Source organism: Pinus tabuliformis, chromosome 7 (genome assembly GCF_031772625.1).
Source record: "Pinus tabuliformis cultivar Carrire ecotype Pingquan chromosome 7, CPIR1, whole genome shotgun sequence".
In the NCBI taxonomy this organism is placed as follows: Eukaryota; Viridiplantae; Streptophyta; class Pinopsida; order Pinales; family Pinaceae; genus Pinus; species Pinus tabuliformis.
In genome coordinates, this window is record NC_142293.1 from 1,455,450,132 (window position 1) to 1,455,457,270 (window position 7,139).

The window sequence follows — 7,139 nt, forward strand, 5'->3', positions numbered from 1 at the left end:
TGACATGGATGTTATTTGAATATTGAATTGAATTTAATGACATCACCTTTTTTTCATGCTTTTAAAGTAATATAAATATTACCATATTGTTAGGTAATTGAAATTGTATGTAATTTATTAAGTATTAGGAATTGTATCATATGTTTTAAAAACTGAAATAAGAATTATGTCAGATTTTTCCTTTTAGGATATATATATATATATATATATATATATATATATATATATTCCCTTGGAATATTTGGCATGTAAAGATATGGTATTGATGAAAGATTCTCAGAATACATAAATAGATTAATTTTAGTTGCTTGGGTAAATAAGATAACTAATTTGGAAGTAAGATAAATGAATTTGAAATCAGCAATATTATTCAAGTTATAGTATGATAGATTTAAAACGCAAGTATTCTAGTGGGGTCAACAATATATGAGCCAAAAGAAAAGGAAGATTTCTTTCCATCACGAGGAAGAATTTCTCACAATGAGGTCAACAAATAAGTTATTGAGAAGAGGAAATGGAAATGAATCATCATGTTGTGATCATTTAATGGTTTCATAATGGTATCAAATATTACTAAAATGGAAGAATTTTATGTTTAAAATATAGGGTATTGTTGCAAAGAAATCTTTTTCAAATGAATGGACCAAATGTTAACTTCTGAACTTTATGTTGCATGGAATGAATGTTTTAAGATATGATGAGTTCTTCTTCATTTTTGAATACTTATAATTTATGTGAATGTTTTTGGATATGATGGGTTCTTCTTCATTTTTGGAATACTAAAAATTTATGTGATGATTAATTATTTTAGTTTTCATGCACTATGAAAGGCCAAAAGCATGATACAAAGTCTATGTAGAGTATTTTTAACATATAGAAATAATATGGATCTTGATCAGATATTGATCAAGGACCTTAACTGCAGTTAAGAATAAGGTTGCAAACAATGTACATGCAGTTGCAATTCACATGACCGCTAGTCCTACGTGAATTAGCATTAAAAGTTTAATATTGGCTTTAAGCGCTAAAACCTTTATTAAGCGCCTTTTTCTTAAAATAGGAATTAAGCATGTGGGTGGTCTTGGAAAGATGGTAAATAGTTTCTCGCGCGAGTGAAAGGCTGGAAGCGATATTCTACCAAAATCACGCGATTAGCCTCAGCAGGTGACACGTAGCAAGGCAAAACTGCTTTTCTCGCGCGCTCTCGATTTGATATCGGTCGTGCATAAATCTGCACGAGATTGCGCGATGTCTATTGGATCGAGCGGGGTCACGTCAACAATGGAGATTGTCTAGGCTAGTTGGCCAGCAGACAACGTGAGAGCCGTTAGATGGACGGGATAGATCGACGATTGAGATTTAACCCAATCGCAAGCTCTATGGAGGATTATCCCTAACCGCAGGGATTATACCGCACATATGTGCGCCCAACAGTTACAGTAATGCTAACGGCTACCTCCGACGGTCAGCCTGGCACAGTGGCTAAAGTTTAGCGGATATGCTAAGTTTAGTTGGCCAAAATTGTTGGAGTGTCCCTAGAGGATAAAGAATAAATACACTCCAAGAGCAGTTTTCAAAGAGAGAAGGCAGAAAACAGAGAGAGTCCAGAGAAGAGACAGAGAAGCTCAGAAGACTAGCGAGAGTGAAACAAGAGGCTTGCTAGGCTAATTAGAGTCTTCTGAAGCCAATGGAATAATCCAGAGAAGTTGAAGAAGTCATCTTCATGGATAATTTCATCCAGGAAAATTTATTTGGAGTTCAAAACCCACCAGAGGTTGGAGGTAGTTCTAGGAGCTACCAGTACTCATTCTCAGTGATCCAATAGTCAGTTCTGACTGTAAAGGACCTTCTGAATCCATTGAAGGGATTTTCAAAAGCATTTAGGGACATCTAAGGCCTAATAATCTACAGGGAAGTTTTAGGCAGCAAATGATCAAATGATTAGTCTGTTGTAGGTGTCTGTTATGTGCTGGAGACAAAAGAAGAAGTTCCAGAGACAGTTGAATAATTCAGAGGGAGTTAGTGCCATCAAGAAGCTCAAGACAGCTCAGAGAACTGATTGAAGGAATCAATTCCAAGGAAGCTTAGATCTATTTGTAGTGTGAGGACAGCTAAGGATATAGATGGTATTATAAGCCCATTGGTTCAGTTCAGTAACATTTGGAGTTAAGTGTGGAACTTGTAAAAGAAGCTTTATCATAATCCCAAAGATCCAAGTCAAGTTGACAAGAGCTCAAGGAGACGTAGCCCATGATATTAGGATGAAATCCTAGATTAAATTTGTTGCTATGTGTGTGTTGCTTATTTTTTGCATTATATTATTGTTATATGTGGTTTATATCAGCAGAAACACTTAAAGCACTAAAATAGTTAAAAACAAACAAAAACATACACCTGTTGCAAGTACTTAATTTCGTAATTGTCAACATAAGATAGATCATATATTTGTTAAGCTTTGGAGTGGGAGGTTCTTGTAAGTATAATAAGATGTTAAACCCTCATTTCAGATCAAATCTATTTTCAATGTTTGTATGAAACATGGATGGTTTTTATATGCAAAGCCATATGTCATTATTTAAAACTCAACATTCAATATTATAGTTGGATTTGAGACAATTTAATTATATATTCAAACATCTCTAAAGGATTTATATGATTTACAAAAAAAAAAAAAAAAAACCCGCCTATGTTTTGAGTTGTGGAACTATCATAGAAACCTAAAAGGCAAGTTGGCTACAAACCACCTTAAGGAGAGTGCACTACTATGGTGGAGGAACTTAGAATCTCAATTGGGATATTCTATTTCTACCTTGATGTGGGAATGATTTGAAGAGGAATTTCGAGCAAAGTAACTTTCTGCTGAATACTTGGAGAGGAAGTTGATTCAGTTTCATGATCTTAAGCAAGGAACTAAGACGATACTTGAATATTAGCCTTGATTCATGGAGCTTCTCAGATATGCTACCTATCTCAATACTGAAGCTCTCAAGGTAAACACATTTTTTTATGGATTGAATCATATTATAAAGGAAAACGTGCACATTTTGAAGCCTACTACATTTCATGAGGCAATGAAAAAGGAACTTATAGCTGAAGAAGATTTAATTTTGGGAAGCAAAAGTGGGGATAAATCCCCCAATCTATCACTCCATGGGAACCCCCCTAGAAGGGGAGGCCCAGATATAAGGAATAAGACAAGTGGATCACATCATCGAGGATTTCAAAAGAATCATACTTTTAAGAACCATAGAAATTACCCAAGGCAACATCTTCAACAAAATAGTACTTGCACTCAAGGATCAATTCAGAGTTTAGTGCAATCACCTAATAAAAGGGACAAAGTGATGAAAAATTCTCCTAATGGATGTTGAACTTGTGGAGGACCTAATTATGAGCAAGATTTCGAAGAAAAGAAGATCAAAGCACAATCATACCAAGAGCAAGCCATTGTTAGAGATATGGGTAGAGTCCATAGGATTCATGCAGTTATGCACAATCATCAAGTTGAACATTAGTCAAAAGTGCTTGAAGCACCGAGAAAATTGAATGGTATGATGGTTACAATTTTAATTGATCATGGTGCAACTAAAAGTTTTATTTCTCCTAATGCTTTAGTAAAATGTAAATTGGTGGAAAAAGAGAAAAACTATTTTGATCAGGTCAAGATGGCCTAAGGGCATTCTCGAAAGGTAGAATACCTAGTGCAAGAGCTCCCTTTAGACATGGGAATTTGTGTCACACATGTGAATCTTTATGTGACGTCAATTGGTCATTATGATGTAATAATTGCGATGGATTGGTTCAAAGCCCATTGGGTTGTGCTTAATTTTCGAAGTAAAACCCTTTAGTTTGTGAGTGTGATGAGGGGATAGGTTGGAGGACAGGATCTTGGTCGGTCCTGAAATGCTTCAAGAAATGGAAGAAAAAGTGTGTCATATAAGGAAAATATTAATAGAGGCACAGGATAGACAAAAGCACTATGTTGATATGCATAGAGTGGATTGTAGTTTTAAAGAAGGAGAATTTGTTTTTCTTAGTGTAAAACCTCAAAAAATCTTTATTAAATTTGGGAAAGGATCCAAGCTCTCTACTCAATCTGTTGGGCCTTTTGAGATCATTGAAAGGATTGGACCCGTAGCATATCGTCTTGTTTTGCCACCAGTTTATCATTGCATGCATGATGTATTTCATATTTCATTATTTCTTAAGTATGTTCATGATACTTCTCACATTTTAGATTGGCATAAATTACATATAACAGATGAGGGGTTTTTGTAGGCAAAGCCAGTTTGCATGGTGGACCATCAAACTTGACAACTCAGACGTCGCATGGTGGACCAAGTAAAGGTGCAATGGGATATGTATAGTCCTAGTTCTGTCACTTGGGAGGATGCAACTACTAGGCTTCTTGAGTTCCCATTTTTTTCCAATCAAACTTCGGTCCAACTTTTCTCCAAGAGGGGGAGTATCTAGAATTCTATTTTGCCTAGTGCAGTTTTTTGACCTCTATTGAGGGTGACTTTTTGACAAATTATATATGACAAACTTATATGTTATCAACTTGAATTGATCACTTTATTGGGGAAAAATGTTATATATATTACATACATAGTTATATTTCCTCTTATGTGTGGCTATGTGATTGATTGTGTGTATCATATCTACGTTGATTTATGTCTCGTTTTGTTCTATATCTAGCTCATGCCAAATGATTATCACATATGAATGGAAACTACTATGTGGACTAGTTAACGAACCATAATCTTGTTGATGATCTATGATGTATATGATTATACATGCTTGACCTTGTATTTAGCAGGATTTGGCAGCGAACTTAGTTACTGCCAAGAATGATGCTCAGATGACTATGGAAGTCATGTATACATTTGGGTAAAATGTGATTGAATTAAATTCATTATGAATTTTGTTGATGCTTTCATTATATGAGGTTATGATGTGCAAGTCTGGGGAAACAAGGCCTTGCCAACCGATCATTAGATGCACATGAGCTCACAACCAGTACCTTGAGGCAAACCATGTAGTTTCAAAGAAGAATAAATGAGAATATATGGAAAAAAATAGGGTGCAAAGTCCTAACTTTTAAAAGATCAAGACGTGGAGTCTTGGATCTTTGGAATATATCAAGGCGTGGAGTCTTGATTCTACTAAGACGTGGAGCCCTAAGTATAGGACAAGGGCGCGGAGTCTTAACAAGTCAGGAGAAGTGCAAAATAGGGGTGAAGAACCGTTATTCTCTAACTAGAAAACACCACTTAAGGGCTTACATGAACCAAATGAATTAATCTAAGTTAAACTTTGAGTTGAATTAAAGCCAATTTACCCACTTTAGAAAATCATTCGAAATAAATATTATTTTAATGCAAAATATTAATTATCTACTTTTGAAAAAGGAATAATAGGAAAATTCCTTAAGTATACACATGCGTGGTGAATATTACATAATTTAGGTACCTAAATAAAATAAAATAAAAGGGGAAAATTTGGAGAGGTGCCACATTAGCGGGGTGGTCAATAATACAATTTTTTATAAAAGAAATTGATTAATTTTTGCATGAAGGGGTGAGGTGTCACTCCACTCCACAATTATAAATATGGAAGGGTTTTTCCCAATTGGGGGGAGACTAGAAAGAGTAGGGAAATGCTGCGAAAATGAGTACCCAATTCCTAAATTAAAATCCCAATAGGAAGATAGGATATATTCCTTAGTTTTCCCAAAATTTCTCACTATTGTTGAAGTTGGTACTGTTTATGAGCTCATAGAGCTCGGGGGTTCCAAGGAAAAAGGTTTCCATTGGATATGGTTGGGTGGTAAATCTGAGTCGTCTGTTGGAGTTGGTGAGGGAAGTTTCTCAACAAAGTAGAACAATTGACTATCAAATAACATTTCCAGTTGTTATATTTTTATTTAATTAACCTTTCTTGGATGAATATGCAGCTACTTTACCTTCAAAATAGTTCTTTTTATTATATTTTTCTTTAATTAACCTTTATTGGATGAAGATGTAGCTACTTTACCTTTAAAATAATTCTTTTTGTTTTAAACGTTCTTATCATAGTCAATGGTTTAGCATTTATTTCTTTTGGTTATACATATGTTGAAATTACAAAACTACAAGAATATGTTCTTATTTTAACTGATGGGTGAATAGCGGCTCCAATTAGTAATTCTTCATTTAAATGGGTTGTGAACCGACAACATGGTAGTGTCAATTGTAGTCTCTATATCTTCTATCCATTATAAGTGTATTGCTCTTATTTTCAATTTTTGACTCACTTCTCTATTGTACATTTCTGTTTATGAAAGCATATGTTGAGGAAGAGTTACTACTCTATTAATTTTTGGAAGAGATGATGTTCATATTCCTATTCTCTAATATCCTTCTTGTCTTAGTTGGTTTCCTTTAAGGTTATATATTTATCTTTCATCTAATAATAGCTTTCCTCAAAAGTCTTGTTTCAGAGTTTAACAGTCATTGTTTTGACGACACTAGGTACATTGTTCTCGCGTTATGTTTTCCTTGAAATATAACACTTATTCTTTTTGTAGGAAAGAAAGTCCACTTGAAATATAGAATTTACTCTTTTTGCATAAAATAAAGTATTCTTTCAACTATAACACTTATTCGTTTTGTAGGAAATAAAGTCCACTTGAAATATAGCATTTACTCTTTTTGCATAAAATAAAGTATTCTTTCAACTATAACACTTATTCGTTTTGTAGAAAAGAAAAATATATATCTTTGCTTAAGTGTTGGTCTCGAATATTTTCTCAAATAGGTTAAGCTTGGTAATTTTTTATAACATTGGTAGTCTTTTATAACCTTGGTAATTTTTATATGCATTCTTGGCAAATGAGATTTTATGATTTATCCATTTGCATTATGTAGTTTAAAGTTTTTTATTTTTGTCAAAATATTAGCCTGGAATAATTTTTGAAAGAAGATATTATTAAACATTTTATACATTGGTATTTTTGGTCATTTTACCAATAATTGATTTTGGAATGACTTTAAATCATTTTATTATTATTTTAATGTTGCACTCTACATAACACCAAATCTTAGTACGTGGAATTCCACATGGAGTAATTTTGTTTGGACAATGTGAAAGAAAACTAT